General features: G+C 42.6%; 1 protein-coding gene across 2 annotated transcripts in view; it reads left to right on the top strand.

Annotated features, from left to right (window-relative positions):
• MRL1 (Pentatricopeptide repeat (PPR) superfamily protein) overlaps positions 1-22,862 on the top strand; it is a 403,655-nt gene that overhangs the window by 44,444 nt on the left and 336,349 nt on the right. The gene's annotated exons all lie outside the window — the stretch shown is intronic.

Here is a 22,862-nt window from a genome sequence, read left to right on the forward strand (position 1 = left end):
ATTGTGCTACTGCAATTCTTTGACCTGCTGTCCCATAGATCAAATTTGCTATCATGGATGGACGATTTGACTTCCTTTTTCCTTCCCCTTCTCCTTCCAAGCTTCCCTTGTCCAAAATTAATCCACTAGCCTAGTAGATTTCTTCAACGCTTGCTTTCAACAAGATGATCTACTCTCTTCAAGAAGACTGTTTGGAAACCCTAGCAGCATATCTGAAGCCTCCTAAACCCTTGCTTCAGCAGTCGTTCTTATTCCCATGAATCTGCCTTTAAGATAGACCCAAGACCGAGATTTTCCTTGATGATGAGGGCAGATTAAGTGATGCCCTACCCTCGCACGTGTGACAGACTTCTGCAACTATGGATAGGCTTCTCTGCGGTTGTGGACAAACTTCTTCCACGGCTCCGTTACTTCACACTCTTGGACAGACTTCTTCGTATGGAGTGAGACCCAATTGATCTTGTGATGATTTCCTAATGAGAGAGGAGAGACCTATACTTATAGCCTCTTTAACGTTGTTCATTAGGCCGACTTATATAGTGATATCTAGCCAACATGAATGGATGTATATAAATATATTTAGGCCGAAAATATATTGCTTCCTTTCCTTCGCTTGGGGGAGTCTTTCACTAGCCATTTGATCTTGAACTTTGAAGGACTTTTGTCACATGATTTTGCCCTTGATCTTGGAGTCATACATTGTACATTTACAAGTGTAAACATTTACATTAATGACACAACCTATCACCTAGAGCTCATAATGAGAGCTACAAAGACAAATACATTTTTTAGCATGAAACCCATGACTGAAATTCACAAAATATTTTTGCTAGATACAATATACATCATTTGAATTGGAATGTGTCATTATGAAGACCAAACCTAGTTAAATTTTTTTCAACACTCCCTCTTAACTAGGGAGGTATTCATATATACATGGACCTTGGACAATTTTTCAAGTTCATAGAAGAATTCTCATAAGAAGATCGGATTTGCAATCCATTTGTTATAGCATCATTTCAACCAACATTGTTTCCATATAGCAAGGCCTTGACTAATAGCTCTATCTTTCAATTAGATCAGAGCACAATGTTGGCGAGACCAATGACTGATAGACACACATCATCATTGTCTCTTTTAGGGTCATACCCACCCGGGTGTTATCTGAGTATGCTCTACTAGGACTATTCTCATCTTGGATTCCCAACCCTCAAGAATATCGTTCCTCTTGCCCACTCTTGTCTTGTATGCCCTATTTTCATTGTCTTTTGTTTCTTGAGCTACATGAGCTACTTCATATTTCCTCTTGCCATTCTTCTTTCGCTTGGGACAATCTCTTCGGTAGTGTCCATATTCGTGACATTCAAAGCATTGAATCTTTGACATGTCTTTCTTGGGATGTTGTTGGTGACTAGATCTCTCAAACTTTCTGAACTTCCCTTTTCTTTTAAACTTGGCAGCAAATGCTTGCTCTTTGGATCCAACTGCAATATCTTCCTTGGCCTTTAATCAGGCTTCTTCCACTTTGTATATTGCCCATAGATCATTGAGTGAGGATGCCTTCTTCTTGGTCCATATGCTTGCTGTAAAGTTTCCCCACTCCTCAGGTAATGCATTCAGCACTATTGTAGTCATCTCTTGATCAGACATGATCTCTCCTTGTTCTTGCAACTGATCTCTTATTTCAGAGACCCTCATGAAATATGAAGTTATACCTTCTTCTTTGCTGATCTTCATTTTGTATAACTCATTCCTCAGAGAAATCCCTTCTCTTGCGGTGCTGATGGAGAATAAATCTATCAGTTTGTCAGTTTCAAGCTTGGCTACATAAGGAATCAGAGAGCCCTTAATAGATTCTATTAGAATCTTTTGAGCTCTCACTTCGTTCTTGTTATGCTTAGCCAATTCCTGACTATCAGAAGGAGCAACAACTTTCTTTTGCACATAATCAATAACTTCTTGTTCTTTCAAAGTGAGGTCAGTCCTCTTCTTCCAAGCAAGGAAGTTGGCAACTCCAACCAACTTATTGCCCTCCTTGCAAGAAGACATCCTTTTCAAGATTAGGTTTGCTCAAATAAACAAGATACTTACTTGATGTAATGATCCTTGAAGCTTGACTTTAGATGGCTCCCTTGAAGGAGCTTGAGCAAGCTTGACTTCCCTTGAGTGCTAGGGAACCTGAGATCAGCTTGCCTTATCCTTGAGGATCTGCTTTTCAACTGAGGTAAGAGGATTCTTGATACCTTCCTGTTATAGATCTTTCACCTTGATAGATCTTGGGATTTCAGAATATGGATCTGAATTCTGAATCTTGCTTTTGTTTTCACCTTCCACTGCTTTGCCTCTTTCTTGAAGTTCTTTATCAGCCCTTCCTTGATGTGCTACTAGTCCTCTGATACCATGTTGAGAAATCTAAAGGGCTAAAGATGTTAATGATTTCTCTATCTTGATAAATGGTTGTGAAGTAATTTCATTCTTTAGACAATTCAAACAAGATCTTTTATATGTTAGAGATTATTAACTTCATCAACCAGCTACCATGCATAATAAACAAGAGAACAATAACACAAGATGTAGGCAGCAGCCAGGGCAAAACCTCTCGAAACCTGAGAGGAAAACCCTCAGTAATTCTTCTTATAGTTTCTTCATTTGACAAAATTTGCAAGACCAATACAAAGACCCCTTTTGATCAATTTGACTCCAAGATCAAGGCTAGATCATTCTGCTACTGCAATTCTTTGACCTGCTGTCCCATGGATCAGATCTGCTATCATGGATGGATGATCTGACTTCCTTCTTCCTTCCTCTTCTCCTTCCAAGCTTCCCTTGTCCAAAATTAATCCACTAGCCTAGTAGATCTCTTCAACGCTTGCTTTCAACAAGATGATCTGCTCTCTTCAAGAAGACTGTTTAGAAACCCTAGCAGCAGATCTGAAGATGACACTTTCCTTCCCACGTGTGGGTGATCCACTTGGTCTAGAAACCTTCTCCTTGCTTCGCTAGGCTAGTAGATTCCTTCTAGGCATACAACCAAATCCTTTAGGCTTCAAATCAGCTCTAATCATGAAGATGTCATGGGACTGTAACACAGCCCTAATGGTGACCAATACCTTCACACGTGTGGAGGGTTTAGGGCTCTTCTAGCCCTCCTAAACCCTTGCTTCAACAGTCGTTCTTCTTCCCATGAATCTGCCTTTAAGATAGACCCAAGACCGAGATTTTTCCTTGATGATGAGGGCAGATTAAGTGATGCCCTACCCTCGCACGTGTGACAGACTTCTGCAGCTATGGACAGGCTTCTCTGCGGTTGTGGACAGACTTCTTCTGCGGCTCCCTTACTTCGCACTCTTGGACAGACTTCTTCGCATGGAGTGAGACCCAATTGATCTTGTGATGATGTCCTAATGAGAGAGGAGAGACCTATATTTATAGTCTCTTTAACGTTGTTCATTAGGCTGACATATATTGAGTTTAGGCTGACTTACATAGTGATATCTAGCCAACATGAATGGATGTATATAAATATATTTAGGCCGAAAATATATTGCTTCCTTTTCCTTCGCTTGGAGGAGTCTTTCACTAGCGATTTGATCTTGAACTTTGAAGGAATTTTGCCACATGATTCTGTCCTTGATCTTGGAACCACAGACTGTACATTTACAAGTGTAAACATTTACATTAATGACACAACCTATCACCTAGAGCTCATAATGAGAGCTACAAAGACAAATACATTTTTTTTAGCATGAAACCCATGACTCAAATTCACAAAATATTTTTGCTAGATACAATGTACATCATTTGCATTGGAATGTGTCATTATGAAGATTGAACGTAGTTACACTTTCTTCAACATTTACCACTAGTGGTGGGAGGTTCAACCAACTCCCCCTGATCCTGTGTTTCCATCTGTTGAGAACTATCTGGATTTCTTCCTTTTGAGGAGATATTGGTATTGGTCACTGTACTCGATCCAGGTGTCTATCCTCCCGCCTATCCTCTTTGCTCCCCCTGCTGCTCTTGGACTAGTGGAACATCTCCTGACTGATCTTTTGTAGGCTTCTCATGAGATTTCTTGAAAGCTCTATCCTCCATGAACTTTGCATCCCATCTCACTACAATCTTCCCGCTGCTGGGAATGTAGATTCTGTATACTTTTGAGGTCTCGCTGTATCCTACGAGATACCTCTTTTCTGCAGTCTGATCCAGTTTACTGCACTTCTTGTCTGGAATGTAACAGTATGCCACGCTTCTGAATATCTTGAGATGACTAACTTCCGACTTCTTCCCTGTGAAGACCCCTTTGGGCGTTTTCTTACCCTATGCTCTATGAGGAGTTCTATTATGGATATACACCGCTGTGTTGCAAGCTTCTGCCCATAAATACTTAGGTAGATCCTGATCATACAACATAGCTTTGGCTGCCCCAACAATAGTTCTATTTTTCTGTTTTGCTACTCCATTCTGTTCCAGATTATATGGAGCTGTCCACTCTCTTTTGATGCTTTCCTTTGCAGAGAAATATATGAAGTCTCTGTCTGTATATTCTCCACCATTATCTAAAAGAAATACCTTTATCTTTTTCCCAGTCATATTTTCAACGAGAGCCTTAAACTCTCTAAATCGATCAAATACCTCATCCTTTGTTTTTAAGAAATAGATTCAGGTTTTTCTAGAGTGATCATCAATAAAAGTGACCAAGAATTCGCCACCACTAAGAGCTCTTGTGGACATTGGACCGCAAATATTTGAGTGTATCAATCCCAATTCTGCTCTATTGTTACTTCTGGAAAAATCTGCTTTAGCGTACTTCCCTAGCACACATCCTCGACATAAGTCATCATGCTCACTACTAAGGGTTGGTACTCCTATAACAGTCTCTCTGAGCATCCTCAGTGCTCCATGGTGTAAGTGTCCCATTCGCCTGTGCCATAATTCATTTCGTTCCTTCTCACCATTATAGTTGCTGCCTATCAGTGCCATTGGTGACTCAAGTTGCAACCTATACAATTTGTTGCTTCGAATCCCAATTTGCCTTTTTTTCTTCCAGTTTGGATGCTTGACGTATACTTTTTTTCCCATGAAGTATACATTGTATCCCTTGCCCTGTAACTGGGACATTGAAATCAAGTTCATTCCTAATCCTGGCACATGCAGAATATTGGTGACTCGGATGCTGGTTCCTGCTTTCGTCTAAAATGCTATGGTGCCTCTCCCTACTCGAGTACATTTCGTTTTGTTTCCCATAGTAATTTGGAAGTCCATTTGTTCTTCTTGATAGCTCGAGAAATGTTTTCGTACTCCCGTCATATGAGTTGAAGCCCTGCTATCAATGTACCAAACATCTGCTGACACTGAATTTGCTAGGCATGAGAATTCTTCTTCTAATTTGGTAGACAACTCTAAGACACTTTGCGTATCCATCTTGTGCTAATTTCTGATGCTATCTTACCCCAACAATTGCTGCAGGAAAAGCTGTGTCCCACTTGAGACGACCCCTCTCGTTGAATCTTCTACTGCGCTGTTCCTTTTTCCGCTGACAGATTTCGATCAGGAAGACTTACCCCCCTATCTACTCACTTAGAGAGAGTTTTACCATGAAATCTAATCCTCTTGGCTTGAACTGCGCAAACCGCTTGGAAATTCGAATTACTGCCCCTGCAGGAATTTTGAACTACTGCCCCCGCATGAATTTCGAATTCCTTTCTTCATTCAACGTTGGGTTTTCCGATTTCTTTCTTCTGCTTTTCCTCAACTCTGATACCATGTGAAAATTTCTAAATAGAAATCTTACTGCAATGATTAATATTATTTCTTCTACTTATTATCTCAGAAATAAGTTATTCACAATGTTCTTACGACAAATATCGAAATATATTCTACTGCAGCCTTCACAATTAAAATATTGCAGAAAGTAAATGCAAGGAAAAATACTGGCACAAATACAATCACAATGACAGTGATTTTTGGACAATTGTCCCTGGAAAAACCCAATGTGGGAAAACCGGTGTAGAAGATGAGGGTTTCTTTATTATTCTTTAGCAAAATATTATGTACAAATTACAACCAACAAAACAGGAGTGAGAAAATTTAGAGACGCTTCCTAAGAAATTTCTGATCCAAGTGAAGTACCCTTCTTTCCTTTGAATGCTTCTGTGTCCCTCTATGTCAATTTTCCCACACTGGCCTAGCGTCTAGCTGCCCATGTAGTCCCTACGTCAACCTGCCTCTGCGCTGCCTCTTTCTGTGTCAACCTGTTCCTACTTTGCGTCTTGCTGTCTTGCACTCTCGAAGGATGCTGATGCCCTCTCTCCCTTTATTTCCTGCAACTCTCCCTTTGATTCGATTTTCTCTTGCCGAACTTCGACGAGTGGGAAAATCGAACTTACTCGGGTAATTGAGTATCTGCCTCTGATGTGTTCTCCAAGTGCCTATCAAGTCCTCTCTTATAAACCTTTCGTTGATCAGTCAACGACCCATATTAGATTCTAGTCAATGGCTACGATCATATTGACTTGATCTCGTGCCTTCTTCTAGAAGTTTCACCCACAGATTAGATTAATACCCATTAATTATTTTAATTTTCTAAGTTTAGACTTAGGGTCCATTAAAAATAATTAATTATTTTAATAAAACTATTTTTGGGTGGAATTTCCCAAAATGATTTTTGGGTATTGAAGAATGCATGTGTCTAAGCTTCCTTGCAAAATTTGAGACTTAGAGCACATTTGATGCTACCATAAATGAACAAAATGGGCAGTGCATTTGAGGATTTCGGAGGTTGGGGGCCCAACCCCAACCACCACATCCAGATGTTCTGGCCATCTTGGATAGATACCCGATAATGTTTGGAGACATTCCACCAAGGCAACCACCTAATAGGGGGTTCGAGCACACTATTGAGCTAGAGCGAGGGGTACACGTAGTCATCACGACCCCATAGTACATATAGACATCCCAAGGCCTATCGGGATGAGATTGAGCGTGTTATTCAGGAGTTGTTGGCATTGGGGCACATTAGACCCAGCTCTAGCCCCTTCGCTTCTTCGGTTGTTCTGGTGAAAAAAAGATGGTACACTACGCATGTGCATTGGTTACAGATCTCTCTATAAGAAGGCTCTGAAGAACCACTACCCCATTCTCCACATTGATGAGCTTATGAATGAGCTTAGAAGAGCCAAGCACTTCTCTAAGATAGACCTACGCTCGGGGTACCATCAGATTAGTGTGAGGGATCAGGATATCCTTGAGACAACTTTCAGGTGTCACTATGACCATTTTGAGTTTTTGGTTATGCCCTTCGTGCTGACCAACGCACCTGTCACTTTCCAGTCCTGCATGAACCATGTGTTCCGCCAACAATTGTGGAGTTTTGTGTTGGTGTTCTTTGACGACATATTAATCTATAGCTGGACACGGGTGGAGCACCTACAACACTTAGAGGAGGTGCTTCATATTTTGGAGGAACAACAGTTTTATGCGAAGATGTCCAAGTGCGAGTTTTGTTTGACAAAGATGCTCTACTTGTGACACATTATTGGGGAGGGTGGCGTGAGGGTGCATGAGGAGAAGATTTAAGCCATCCGAGATTGGCTAGTGCCCCAGAATGTGATTGAGTTGATGGGCTTTGTTGGCACATGCACTTACTACAGGAAGTTCATAAAGGGCTTCCCACAGTTCGCTGCACCACTCATAGATTTGACCGAGAAGGGGGCATTCACATGGACAGACAGGTCACAGGCAACATTTGAGCACCTCAAGGAGGTGATGAGCAGTTGTCCGGTGTTGGCACTACCTGATTTTACACAGCGGTTCACCTTGGAGTGTGATGCATCAGGTGAAGGCATTGGTGTTGCACTGTCACAGGGAGGCCACCCGACTGCTTTTGAGAGTCGGAAACTCTTTCGTCATGAGAGATTATACTCTATCTACCACAAGGAGATGTTAAAATTGGCAACTAGGGCCAAACTCCATGTGGGTCATCTTATTTATGGCCACTGATATTTTTCTTGGATTCCTCTCTCCGAGAGGTGTAGGATTGATCTAAAGATCATCTGATTTCGACATGTATTTATGGAGATATGAATTTATTTGTGTTATTTGACAATTTGTCAAGGTCGTCCAACAAGAAAATAATCCCAACTCAACCTCAACGTTGCATTATAAATAGAAGAGGTCTCAAGTCATTTGTTACACACACTTCTCTCATGATCTCTCTCCACTCGTTTGGGTTTGGTGGCAAGAGAGGTCTAGAAGGAGAAGCCCTAGCCGCAGTTGAAGGGAGAAGCCCTAGCGCTGTCTTGAAGGAGATTTGTCCACAGATCTAAGGTGCTCTTATATGCAGCAAGAGGGGGCTCTAATCCGTAGCTAGGAAGAGCCCTAATCTGCAGTCCTGAAGGAGACATAACCGCAGTCAAGGAAAGGCTCTTAGACGCAGTCAGTAAAGGCTCTAAGGCTTAACAAAGATAGGGTCTAGTACGCCGTCAAGGAGGCTTTGATCCGCTGTCCTAAGAGGCCCTGATCCGCTGTCCTAAGAGGCCCTGATCCGCTGTCCAAATAGGCCCTAAATTCACAGTCACAAAGAAGCCTTATCCGCTGTCACAAGAGAGCTCTAGCTGCAGCAAGGAGCTCTATGACAGTGTGAAGGAGCATAGAAAGGGCAGCATGGAAATCTCTGTGGCAGCATGGAAATCTCTGTTACAGCGTGGAAGCCGCAGTCACAAGGTTAGTAATCATTGAAGACAGGGCTAAATATGAATGTGTTTGGGTGCTGGCCAATGCTGTTATCTAGGCCGAGTTTATGAAGAAGACAACACTGCTGTTTGGGACTGTTTGGGTGCAGCAGCTGTGTTAGGGAGATAAGTAAAAGCGTTGGGCTTGAAACTGCCCCAAAGGGGCAGCGTGGAGGGAAGCATCCCATTGGAGGACAACCACAGCCATTAGGAGCAATTCTGGGCCAGTTTGATGGGCTGTTAGGGACTGTGGTTAGTACCCTAACCAGTCCCAGAATTGCAGCGTTGCAACAAGTTCAAGTGTTGACATTTCTATAGGCTAAATGATGCTGCGTTAATGATGAATGGACACTATCTGGGATACGTTTGCTACAGGGGTTGCTATGTGCTAGGCCGCAGGCCATAACACTATAGCAAGGACTACTAGTACTAAGGGCAGTCAAGGATGTGCCATAGTTTCATAGGGAGGACTTATTCAAGTGCCCAAATCAGATCAGCTATGTACTGCAGAATGAAATCAGATTTATGAGCAGTATTTGGGCTGATTGTATTGGCAGTTGAAAGCCAAAGTTGTCTAGGTTTGATCAAGCTACCTAGAAGTAGAATTCGGCCATGTTTGACCAGCATTAACTTCTCTGGTCAAGCGCTCACTGCTGCTGTCATAAATATCAGTTTTGTATATTTGTACTCTCTCTCTGTGCTAAACTATTGAAGAATATTAGAAGAATTGATCAAGGGTTTCCCCACATTGGGGTTTGTCCTTGGCTGGTGCTACATCTTGTGTCCTCTTGTCTTGGCTTGTCTTCTACTGTTTATGTTTATGTTCTATCTGCGTTTTTACTATCATGCTAATGTGATTGCTAAACTAGACATTGATATTGGGCTAACAAGAAAATTGAAGTAAATTGCTCTTAAGCATAGAACATACCTAAAATTAACATGGTATCAGAGCTGAGGTGAAAACAAAGCCCAAGCAAGAGTGAAAGAGCAATCACCAAAGACAATTGGACAAGAACAAAGGCTCAATGGGTTGCTCATCCCACTTCCTGGCTGAAGACAAACTCCGTGAAAAATCTGACTATCACGGATGGAAGATGTCTCTTGATCTGACATTAAAGGAAAGCCTGTATCTAAGGGAGGAAGAAAAGGCAGATGCTTTGTTTGCAATAAGTTTTCCCACTATGCGACGGAGTGTCCAAAAACCACGAGAAATTTTCCTATATCAAGGAAAGTATATTGTGAAGATATTGGAAAGATTTGGGATGGTGAATTGCAAGCCTGTGACTACCCCGATGGAGCTTAACTTTAAGAAGTTATGCGATATGTTGATTTGGGGTAGCATCGGATGTGCTCTAGCCACGAAAATTGGTGGAGAGGCTAAGCACATGAGATCTCTAATACCCAGAAATGGTTTTGGCAGAATCTAACCAGTTTATGAGATATTAAAATAATTAATATTTTTAATGAAGTCCCTAAATCTAAACTTAGGGAAAGTAAAATATTAATGTGAATTAATATAAAACTGAGTTGGAATGGTCCAAAAGTCATGGATCAAGCCAGATCTAATCTTAGCCATTGATTAGGGACTTAATCTTTGCTGTTGAATTGTCAACGAGAAAAGAATAAGAGGAGGTTTGAGGGTCACTTGGAGAACACACCGAGTTGATCACGAATTCGATTTTCTGGGGCAGGGCTTGCTGAGGAAATCGAAGTGGCAGTTGAGGGGTAGTGAATGCAGTAGCAAAGAGGCAGAGATAGTACCGGGAGCATCAACGTAGAACCGAGAGAGGGTTGACGCAGAGGCAGCTAGAGGCCACGCAGAAGCAGCCAGAGGCCATGTAGAGGCAGCTAGGCGCTGGGCAGAGTCGGAGGAGGGCCAGTGTGGGAGACATAGAGCCTCCAGAGGCTGAAGCAGAACCCCGAGAGGCTGATGCTGGGCCAGAAAGGCTGACGTTGGGCTGACGCTGGGCCAGAGAGGCTGATGCAGAGCTTAGAGGCTGACGCTGGGCCAGAGAGGCTGATGCAGAGCTTAGAGGCTGACGCTGGGAGATTTCGTGGTGCAGATTGGGGCTGATATCTGTCTTTGACTGAGAGGTACTACTGCCGAGGGCATTCTCTGTTGGGTGAGCCATTTCTGGCACCCAGATTGTATTCTGAAACTGCTTAATAATAAAACCCTCAGATAGCTGCACCGGTTTTCCTGCATTGGGTTTTTCCGAGGACATTAGTCCAAAAATAACGGTGTCACTTGTGTGCTTGTTTTTCCTTTAGTTGATGATCTGTATGTGTTGAGACTGTACTTGTATTTATTTTCAATATTTACATGTTAAATAACTTGTTAATTAATAGAACAAGTAGCAAGAAATAAATCAGAAAGTACAACAAGGATTTCTAACAGTTAGACTAAGAAATTCCAACATAGTATCGGAGGGTGGTTGCAGATCACAGGATAACTGAGGACATCAGCTGAGCAGAGCAGCAACAATAGAAATAGCTGTCTCAAGTGACAGAAGTTGTTCCTAGTAGAAAGCGGCAAGGAAGGGGTGACGCAGAGTGCTTGCATCATCAGTTCGAGCTGGGAAGAGGATCAACGCAGTGGCAGAAAGGAGCAAACCTGACCTACGTAGTGCCCAGTCACCTTTTTCAGTCAGGAAGGATTGACGCCCGTGGCCAGGAGGTGCGGATTTTGCTGGTGCTGGGATTGCGTAGAGCCTAGAGGCTCTAACCTTCAGTTTGCTGGGGCATAGGAGGCTGTGGGTAAGTTCCAGAGTGAAGCTGGTGGGGTACTGTGGTCAGAACAGTACCTAGCAGGGCAAGACCAAGGAGGAGGGAGTTGTTGCCGAGGATTTCTAGCTAAGAAATCTGGATCAGTGGTGCAGCTGCACTAACAATCAGAGTGGGGCCATCTCGACATTGGCAGAGGGGTTTCCAGGAGGGAAATCGAGGCTAAGAGGGAGTCACACCGAGAACTTCTTGGAGGGAAGTAGAGAGACTCGGAAGAGTTGAAAGAGGAGTAGCGAAATGGTAGTGAATGGGGTAAGAGATCAGGACAGACAGACTGGACGGAGCCTCAAACTTCATTGTCTGGAAGGCCAGGATCTTGTTCGTTCTAGACAGGAATCATCTCAAGCACTTCGCCTTGAACACAATAGCGATCCTAGTTGACCCGGTTGAGAACGAAAAGTACGAGGAGGCAATGGCAAGGGCCAAGAGCATCATCCTTGATGGGGTCAAGGACCATGTAGTACCACATATTGCCAAAAAGGACACGACAAATGCGATGTGGGAGGCCCTGATGAAATTGTATCAGCATACTTCCGTGCAGAGGAAGATGCTACTAGAAAATCAGCTGCGGTCATACCAGATGCAGAAGGGAGAACAGATAGACACCTTCCTCGGTCGATTGAAGGAGATCTGGGATCAACTGACTTCCATAGGGGCCATGCCGGATGAGGAGATGTTGGTGAGGACCGCATTGAATGCAGTCTCAGAGGATTGGGAGGTATTTGTCCAAAGCATACTAGGCAGGTCGACCCTTCCAGATTGGGAGGAACTGTGGGCGACTCTTCGTCAAGAAGAGATTTGAAGGTTAACCAAGGCGGGAAGCAGCGACAGGGGGGTCAGAATCAAGGAGGAAGAGGAGGATTCTGCCCTAGCATCTGAGGGAAAGTAGGAGAAACGAAAGAAGAAGGACCTCTCCAAGGTCAAATGATTCCACTGTGGGGAACTGGGTCACTATACGAGCTAGTGTCCGAGGAAGAAGAGCAAGGGAGAGGCTTTTGAGATGATGACTGTGCCATGAGTGCTCATGCGCCACTTGAGAGGAAGTGGGGAGACACCGAGTTGTAGTCAGACGGACTATAGGTGATGAGGGGCAGGATCCTCGAAGTACCCAACCTCTTGGATTATACCTTGCTACGAGAGGACCGAAGAAGAGTAGCAGGACTGGCGGATGTCGGTAGAGACAGATGTGGATGGAGCGATAGAGGGAGCTAGAGTGTAGGAGTCCCAGGACAGCGTGAAGCAGCGGTGTGAGATGCACCGAGTTGCAGCAGCGTAGAGGTCAGAGAGGGAGCACTTGTCAGTGATAGAGGGAGCTTCAGCATCGAGATTGTTTCTAGCTTGACAGAGATGTCAGAGTTGGGAGATCAGTTACTTACTTCTCAGTAACTAAGTTGCAGTGCATCAGTTAGCAGTGGTAGTTCTATGGGTAGCATGATGCAACATGATGAGAGGGGTTGCAGTGCAGATGCAGCAGTGGCAGTGGCAGGGCCATGGGCAACAACACAGATGCAGAGGGAGCTGCCGTACAGATGTAGCAGTGGCAGTGGCAGGGCCATGGGTAGCAGTACATGATGCAACAATGCAGAGGATGTTGGGCAGTAGGCCTAACATTAGCACAGGGACCGATGTCGGATGATTAGGGTGATGCTCATTGAGGAGTATTACTAGAGCATAGTCCTCGCTAAGAGGGAGTGTTGATTTGGGGTCGGATGTGCTCTAGCCACGAAAATTGGTGGAGAGGCTAAAGCACATGAGATCTCCAACACCCAGAAATGGTTTGGGCAGAATCTAACCAATTTGGGAGATATAAAATAATTAATATTTTTAATGAAGTCCCTAAGTCTAAAATTAGGGAAAATAAAATATTAATGTGAATTAATATAAAATTGAGCTAGAATGGTCCAAAAGTCATGGATCAAGCTAGATCTAATCTTAGTCACTGATTAGGGACTTAATATCGGCTGTTGAATTGTCAACAAGAACAGTATAAGAGGAGGCTTGAGGGTCACTTGGAGAACACACTGAGTTGACCAAGAATTCGATTTTCTGGGGCAGGGCTTGCTGAGGAAATCGAAGAAGTGATCAGAGTTACAGTTGAGGGGTAGTGAATGTAGTAGCAGAGAGGTACAGATAGTACCGGGAGCATTAGCGTAGAAGCTGGGAGAGTGTTGATGCAGAGGCAGCTAGAGGTCATGAAGAAGCAGCCAAAGGCCACGCAGAGGCAGCGAGGAGCTGCGCAGAGCCTGAGGAGGGCCAGCGTGGGAGATGCAGAGGCTCTAGAGGCTGACGCAAAGCCCCGAGAGGCTGACGTAGACCCTAGAGGCTAATGCTGGGCTGACGTTGGTCTAGAGACGCTGACGTAGACCCTAGAGGCTGACGCTGGGAGATTTCTTGGGGCAGATTGGGGCTGATATCTGTCTCCGACTGAGAGGTACTACCACTGAGGGCATTCTCTTTTGGGTGAGCCATTTCTGGCACCTAGATTGTATTTTGAAACTGCTTAATAATAAAACCCTTAGATAGCTGCACCGGTTTTCCTGCATTGGGTTTTTTCCGGGGACATTAGTCCAAAAATAACAGTGTCACTTGTGTGCTTGTTTTTCCTTTAGTTGATGATCTGTATGTGTTGAGACTGTACTTGTATTTATTTTCAGTATTTACATGGTAAATAACTTGTTAATTAACAGAACAAGTAGGAAGAAATAAATCAGAAAGTACACGAAGGATTTCTAACAGTTAGACTTAGAAATTCCAACACGATAGTGCTGCCATACCTGAATTGGGAAATGCCTCTGAGTTTTTTCAACTCATAGTAGCATTGATGTTCTTGGTGAACTCCCATCCGGATAGATGTTTTGCAGTTAGCATGTTGAGCCAACATATGGCTGAGCCTCATCACTCACATTGGATTGGTGCCAAGAATCTTCTGAGATATCTTCCGGGCACAATTACTCATGGACTGAGATACACTGCCAGAAATGTGAGGCTGCACGGTTATTCTGATGCCGATTGGACAAGAAGTGTGGTGGATTACAAGAGCACTTTTGAGTGTTGTTTTCTTTGGGTTCTGCTTCGATATCCTGGATGAGCAGGAAGCAAAAGTCAATTGCTTTGAGCACTGCTAAGGCCGAATTCATAGTTGTGAGTATGGCCTCCTGTGAAGCTGCCCGAACAGGTGCTACATACCATCGTGATCCTCTATGACAACTAGAGTGGGATTCAATTATCAGAGAATCTCGTATTTCATGATTGCTCCTAGTACATAGACATCAAGTACCACTTTATCCGGGATATGGTACATCGAGGAGCAACAAGGCTCCATCATATTGGGACTGATGTGCTAGTTGCTGATATTCTGACGAAGTCCCTGGGAAAGGTCAAATTCTTGACTTTCCGAGAACGACTAGGAGTTGTGGAGAGACCCTCCCTTGAAGGTCCTGTATGATATGGATATTGAGCTCTGGGAGCTCCGGGGAGCATGGGCTACTTCTTGGAGCGATGAGCAACCGTAGGGTGAGTGGTTCAACCTTCCCCTAGTGGTTTTCTATGTAGGTAGGATGAGTGGTTCATCCTTCTCCTGTTGAGACACAGTCATAGGGTGAGTGGTTCGTCCTCCCCTAGTGATTTGTTGGGTATAGGGTGAGTGGTTCAACCTTCCCCTAGGATACCCCTTGGTGACATGTAGGCAGGATGAGTGGTTCATCCTTCTCCTGTTGAGACATCCTACCCATGCAGTCTGGGACTCATGGGAAGTACCTCTCATCTGGCCAATGAGCAGGGAAATGAGGATAGGGACCATAGTACTACCGATGGATGCATCGTGTACTACCGTACTCCTTATGCTAGGATGATATTGATTTGGGATCAATTGGAACTAACTTCAGGTCAATAAGAGTCGTATGAGACACTCTCTTTATTTGGAACTGACTTCGGGTCAGTAAGAGTGGAATGAGACACTCTCTATTTGGAACTGATTTCAGATAAGCAAGAGTGGTATGAGACACTCTCTTTATTTGGAACTGATTTCGGATCAGTAATAGTGGTATGAGACACTCTCTTTATATGGGATTGACTTTGGCTCAGTAGAGAATGGTATGATACATTCTCGATCACTTCTTCTTCTTCATAGTTCAGTAGAGCAGAGAAGAACAGTGCAGGGAACTGCATTGATGGCAGAGATAATACGAACTGGCAGATGGATTAGCAGATGGAGTTCTCCCTAGTTGAGAGGGAGTGTTAAAATTGGCAACTAGGGCCAAACTCCATGTGGTTCATCTTATTTATGGCAGCTGATATTTTTCTTGGATTCCTCTATCAGAGAGGTGTAGGATTGATCTAAAGATCATTCGATTCCGTCATGTATTTATGGAGATATGAATTTATTTGTGTTATTTGACAATTTGTCAAGGTCGGCCAACAAGCAAATAACCCCATCTCGACCTCAACGTTGCATTATAAATAGAATAGGTCTCAAGTCATTTGCTACACACACCTCCCATGATCTCTCTCCACTCGTTTGGGTTTGGTGGCAAGAGAGGTCTAGAAGGAGAAACCCTAGCCGCTGTCTTGAAGGAGATTTGTCCACAGATCTAAGGTGCTCTTATACGCAGCAAGAGGAGGCTCTAATCCATAGCTAGGAGGAGCCCTAATCTGCACAGCCCTGAAGGAGACATAACCACAATCAAGGAAAGGCTCTTAGACGCAGTCAGTGAAGGCTCTAAGCCTCAACAAAGATAGGCTCTAGTACGCAGGCAAGGAGGCTTTGATCTGCTGTCCTAAGAGGCACTAATCTGCTGTCCAAAGAGGCCCTAAATTCGCAGTCGCAGAGAAGCCTTATCTGCTGTCACAAGAGAGCTCTAGCCACAGCAAGAAGGAGCTCTATGATAGCGTGAAGGAGAATAGAAAGAGAAGCATGGAAATTTCTATGATAACGTAGAAAATGATGCTGTTCTAGGGCATGGTTTAGATGTGCTTGGAAGCTGCAGTCACAAGGATAATAATCATTGAAGACAGGGCTAAATATAAATGTGTTTGGGTGCTGACCAATGCTGTTATCTTGGCCGAGTTTATGAAGAAGACAACACTGCTGTTTGGGTGCAACAGCTGTGTTAGGGAGATAAGTAAGAGCATTGGGCTTGAAACTGCCCCAAAGGGGCGACGTGGAGGGCAGCATAGTACACCCTAGTTGTATTCACGAATATGCTTAATAATACAAACCCTCTATATGCTGCGCTGGTTTTCCTAAATTGGGTTTTTCCGGGGACAATTGTCCAAAAATAATGGTGACCTTTATATTATTGTCTCTGTTCATTTCAGTGCACGATTTGTATATTTGTGAAGGCTGCAATAGTGTTTACTTCGATGTTTATGCAACTAAATAACTTGTTAATGTAAAGAACAAGTAGGAGATTGTAAACTAGTAATTGCAGTAGGGGTTTTTGATGTGTTAGATTCAGGAATTTCCACACATCGCTTCTGCCCTCTGCATCAGCTATCTCGGCTGTTCCAGCAGTTCTTGCCAGTTCTGGCTATTCCAGGCAGTTTCGGCTTTTGCATGACAGACAACTTTTCTGCTTTCCCTTCTGGCTCTGTGTTAGGGTTGCGTGGGCCCATATTGGCCCAGCGTCAGCTCTCCCGGCTATTGCGCTGCCTCTTTGCAAGCTCTGTCTGCCTCTTTATCGGTATTCTCCGGAAAGTCCTTCCCAGATTCTCACTTCCCCTCTGCTGCTGAATGATGACTTAGTTTGAATTTCTCAGCTTCCTAGCCCTAGAAATCGAACTCTAGATCAATTTCTGTGTGTGTGTGTGTTTCCAAATGAACCCCAAGCCTCCATTTTATACTTTTCCCGTTGAGCCTTCAATGACCGAGATTAAGTCTAATCAATGACTAAGATTAAAACATGACTTGATCTGCCTTCTAGATCATTCTCACCCATATTTTGATTAATACCCATTAATATTTTCTTTCCCTAAGTTTAGACTTAGGAACTCCATTAAAAATATTAATTATTTTAATAAAATACAATCCGGTTGGAATTTCACCAAACGGTTTCTGGGTTCTTTAGAACTCATGTGCCTTAGCCTCTCACCAATTTTCAAGGCTAGAGCACTTCCAATGCTACCAAAAACTAACATCAAAGTGCCGCTTCAACGTTGTATCAGGTATTATTTCCTAGTGTAGCATGAAGCATAAGTTAGTAGCACTGAGCTCCATAGAAGCTAAGTATATGGCAGCTAGCACAACCACATGTGAAGCTATATGGCTTCGGAAGCTGTTAGTGAGCCTGTTTAGTCCGAGGTTGGAGGCGACCCGTATCTACTGTGTGATAATTAGAGTTGCATCAGGCTCTTTGAAAATCCATTGTTTCATGATAGGTTGAAACACATAGACATTCAATATCACTTCATTAGAGATTGTGTGCAGTGGGGAGCATTCCAGCTACAACAGTTCCCACATAAGAACAGGTTGCAGATACAGTCATGAAAGCTCTAGGGAGAGGTAAGGTTGTCTATTTGAGAGAACACATGGGTATAGTGGAGAACCCCTTTCAATAGCAATGACAAAGTTTATTTCTCAGTTGTAATAGTTGCAGTAGTAGCGACATGAGATCAGTTGTAGCGCAGAGCAGAGTTGGCAGTAGTGCAGGAGGCATAGTGTAGTGTCAACAGTAGCACAGATGTAGTATGGTTCAGCTACAGGGTTGGCGGATGACTCAGAGTATGCGTAGTGGCTTGGTGGGCAAGTGGCAAATTATCATAGATGTTAGACATCAACGACGTGAGGGAAGATGTTATGGGAGAGAACACCTTCCTCGCTAAGAGGGGGTGTTAGTTTTTGCAGCATTGGATAGGTGTTTTAGTCTCGACTTTGGTTGGAGAGGCTAAGAAACACAAGATCTCCAGAACCCAGAAAAAGTTTCGAGAGAAAATACCTAGAAACAACTCAATTTTAAAAATGCCTAAGTCTAACTTAGGGAAATCAATTAATTGAGAAAAGTGAGAATGCTCTAGAAAATCACACAGATTGATTTTGAGATGATCTTAGCCGTTAATGGGGATCTAATCATGGCCGTTGGTTCACCAACGAGAGATTATAAGAGCAATTTGATGCGGATGGAGAAGACACATTCGTGAGGTCGAGTTCCTTGGTAGATCGAGCTATCCAACTATAGAGGTCAAGCAAGGAAGAAGAGTTCGAGCCAGAAAGGACGCAGAGACAAAGAGGAAGCAGAGACAGTGACTCCGGAGGAGATTTCCAGTGCAGGAGAGTCGACCGCAGGAGGGCTGAGTTTTCCTCAGCGAGGCTGTGTAAAGACTGCGTGGTCAACTTCAGAGGGAGTTCAATTTAGCTAAAGGAGAGGGTGATTTAGTTGTTGGAGGTTGGGAGAAATTTTAGAGGGCCAAGTGAGTCATTTTCAGAGGTTAAGTTGGGCAGAACGACAACATCAAAGCAGTTCTAGAGGTAGGACAAATTGGTCTGTGCAGAGGATGACGCAAGGGTGTTCGAGTAGCCAGTTTGAGCTAGTTTTGGAGCTAAGATTAGTGTTGGGTGAGAGAAAAATTGTCTCACTAATTTTTGGCTAGATTATTTTGCCGAGGATTTGCTAGTTTGGCATCCAACTTTTTGCACTCAGATTTCACTGCTGCATATAATAACAAAACCCTCATCTGTTGCATTGGTTTTCCCACATTGGGTTTTTCTGGCGACATTTGTCCAAAAATTACAGTGTCAATTTTATTGTGAAGAAATTGCAGTGTGATTCATTTGTTATTTTGTCGTAACAAATTAAACTGCATAATTAATCAGTTAGAAGAATAAATTCTAGTTGTTGCATTTCAAGGAATTCTCACATTCCACACTTCTTCCATCCAATGTATTAAATATTCTCCTTTAACATATTTCCCCATAAATCTTCCTACTAGCACCTTCGCCATCGACTTGTTTATCTTTGACATTCCCATAGCCAATCCAATGACCATTTTGATTTTGTCTACCTTAGATCTTATGCATTCTTTTTTGTTTAGGGTATCGTGTGACTCAAATCCTTTTCTTGATTAGGGTTTCTTCTTGAGCTACCTTTTGAATTATTTACAAAGATCCCCTTTGCATTTGTTTTCAACATGTAATTCCTTAGTTTTCAAAATCCTAGAATAGAGTTCATGTACTTAGTAGATGGGTGTGAAGAGTCCTCACTCACTAGAGAAGACAAACATGAGAAAGTTGGAAGAACCCTAGCGCCTTTCAAGAAACAAAAGCCTAAATTCTTTGAAGGAGGTAGGCTAAAATTAGCCTCCTTGTTCCAAACATCGATGTCCTTTACTTGGCGTGACCTACCTGAGCCCTTTTTCCCATCCAGAAGGTCTCCATTTGTGTCCACAATTAACCATTATTATCTGAGTTAGTTGAGTGCATGTCATTATTTGTTCAGCTTTGCCCTTTGCCATATATCAATTACCTCTTGGTGACATCTGAATACCAAGATGGGACTCAAAGAGTCACCGCAACAATAATCAATTAGTTCTAAGTGTTCCTTCACGATGTAATGTTTTAAAAAATCTTAGGATTCACTGCTTAGGACAAAAATGAGAGCCTGTGGAAGCCATAATAATCATTGCATTCTCCATCTTTCTCGAACTCCACTTACCATTTTGGTTAGCACAAAAGTTCTGAATTGCTAGAGGCTCTTAGCTTATTTTGCTGAAGAAATTTCGCTAGGATAGGATTATCTAACGTCAAAAGTGCTTCAACGCCTTACCCACAGCTTCCCTGGTCCACATGTGACGTCCAAAGATCCCATTGTGGTGATGGTGTAATAGGCTGGACCATTTCTAAACTCTACTCTCTATAAATCATTGGAGTTGAACTAAATTCTGGGTCACAAGAACTAGTACAACGCTCACAGCCTCACATGTTTAACTCCATAGGCTCCAACCTTTGCTCATTATTTTTGAAATAAAAATTCATCCTTCTTTCTGCTCCATCTTAACCCTGGGTATATCAAGTGTCATTAGAGATAAAATTCTTGGAAGTGCAAACCTTTCCTTGAATTTTTGCATTCTAAAAGGTTTTGATCCCTATTGGCACTTAATAGATTTGGGGTTAAGATGAATCGAGACTGGTATCTAATAACTGTGCATATGAGGTGGGAATGCAAATTTTTGATTTTAGATATTGGATTGATTTGTCGGTATTGCAAAATTGTTGAATGCTTATTATGTCCCTTATAGGATTTGTACTCCTAATTGGTCATAGCAGTCTTTCAACAGTCTATACAACTTGTACTATGACTTGTGAATTGAGCCCTTTCCTGTTTTGTTACATAAGAATGGAATTTAATTGCTAGAATTGCATATATGTATTACTTATATTTGTCATTTGGTAGTTGTCAATTTATCGAATGTTAGCATTGTTTTAAGAAACGGCTGTTTCGAAACCGAAACGGCCGGGTTGATCCGAGCCAATACCTTTTTCTATGACCCGGCCTTTGGAACGGTTCGACTGGCCGAGTCAGCCATGACTCGGCCAACTCGGCCGTTTCCGTTATGACTCGGCCGAGTCACAAAAAAACGCCCAACATCATGTCAAACTGCGATTTAATAAAATTTTAATGGAATTTTAAATTGTTTTTTGGTTGGTTTGGACTCCAAGCAGTTATAAATTTTCATGGTAATGTTAAATTCTTAAAGTAAAGGTGACATTCTCCTTAATCTTCATTTTCATTCTTTTACTTAAATTTTTAACATTACCATGAAATGACTCAGGATGTTTGAGAGTGGTTTCGGCCTCATTGGATTTCATATGGAGAAAGTAGAATTTTAGATTTCATTCAAAATTTAGCAGACTTATCAGTTTTTCAGGGTTTCAGGATTGGAGGATTGCAATGTTTCCATTGAATTTTGTCATGTATTAGGGCATGGATTCTGGAACTCGTATTTAATCAAGAGCACCAATCCCTCTATGTACCTTGATGTTAGTGACATTGGTTGTCGAACTCCTCTGGGATTCGCTCCCAAACCAAGAGCTTCTCAAAATGTCGCTCCCGCTCCCGTTTTCGCTCTCGCTCCCGTTTTCGCTCTCGCTCCCCACTTTCGCTCCTGCTCCCAAGTAACACTGAGCCAGATGATGTTGGCAACTCTAGCAGTAGCCAGTAGTACTGGTCACAGAGTTTTGTTGTAGAGGCCATTTATAGCCTCCTTGGTTATGTGTTTTTGTTTTGATCTCTATATCATCATCGTGTATGTATTGGACAATGTACTGGGTGCCATTTTGATATAATGGATATATTCATGAGCCTACTTTGATCATATGTTGTCTTCTATCTATATTCTAATGCTGTGTGTTTGGAAACATGAATGAAAATCTTTAAAATTATGTGTTTTTATAAAAAATAAATATTTAATGTAGTTTTTACAAGGACCGAGTCATTGAAATCGAGCCGGCCGAGTCGATACCGAGTCGGACTCGGAGTCGGAGTCAACCCTCGGCCGAGTCGGAGTTTTAAAACATTGGTTATTACAATGTTCAAATCTTCTATAATAGATTAGGTCAGACGAGCTCGTAACAACTATCTTGGATATTTGCATATAACTTTTAGGTGGGTTTGCAGGTGCATCTCATAATTGGCATTTTAAAACAGACATTTGTGTAACACGTAGTACAGTTTATTACCATAGTGCTCCAAGTGATGAACACGATTTGTCTTGGTTGGGCGCATTTGTATAATTTGCAATTCAGGTGACATTAAAGATGAGTAACAACCAATATTAAGGTTCCCTGCCCTGTTTATGCAAGAATTCACCATTCGAGGATCAGAAAACACATGCATCTACAACACCAAAAAAACCAGTGTATGCTGGGAAGTAATAATGGTAAAATTGTTACGATCCTTAACCCTTAGACTTTAATAAAAAAGAAGATATTCAGGAATCCAAATGCCCAATACTTTATTTACCAAAATACACTTAAGGTAGGGCAATACCATACAATGATCATTTTATGGAAGTAATCCACTCCTGTCCATTTGCCTCATAAGGTCGGATGACCTCTCCGTGAGATAAGCTCTAATACATACCTATGAGGAGGACTCCATCCATATTTATAGCTATCTATGAAATCCTAATCATAACTATCTCATATCTAGTGGACCTTTAATGAGGCCACATTACATTTATTTCATGCTAACTAACTTGTGAGTCTTATTTAATAATAACATAGTGGAACTAGTCTACCTAACATTGAATGGCCATGATAACCACACTGTTATTCCTCTAGTGGGCCCTTCCCCTCCCTGCATTACACTGCTAAGGAGGATCCCAACAGAAATTTAGGAATCACTTAAGTGAGGA

Source organism: Pinus tabuliformis, chromosome 2_2 (genome assembly GCF_031772625.1).
Source record: "Pinus tabuliformis cultivar Carrire ecotype Pingquan chromosome 2_2, CPIR1, whole genome shotgun sequence".
In the NCBI taxonomy this organism is placed as follows: domain Eukaryota; kingdom Viridiplantae; phylum Streptophyta; class Pinopsida; order Pinales; family Pinaceae; genus Pinus; species Pinus tabuliformis.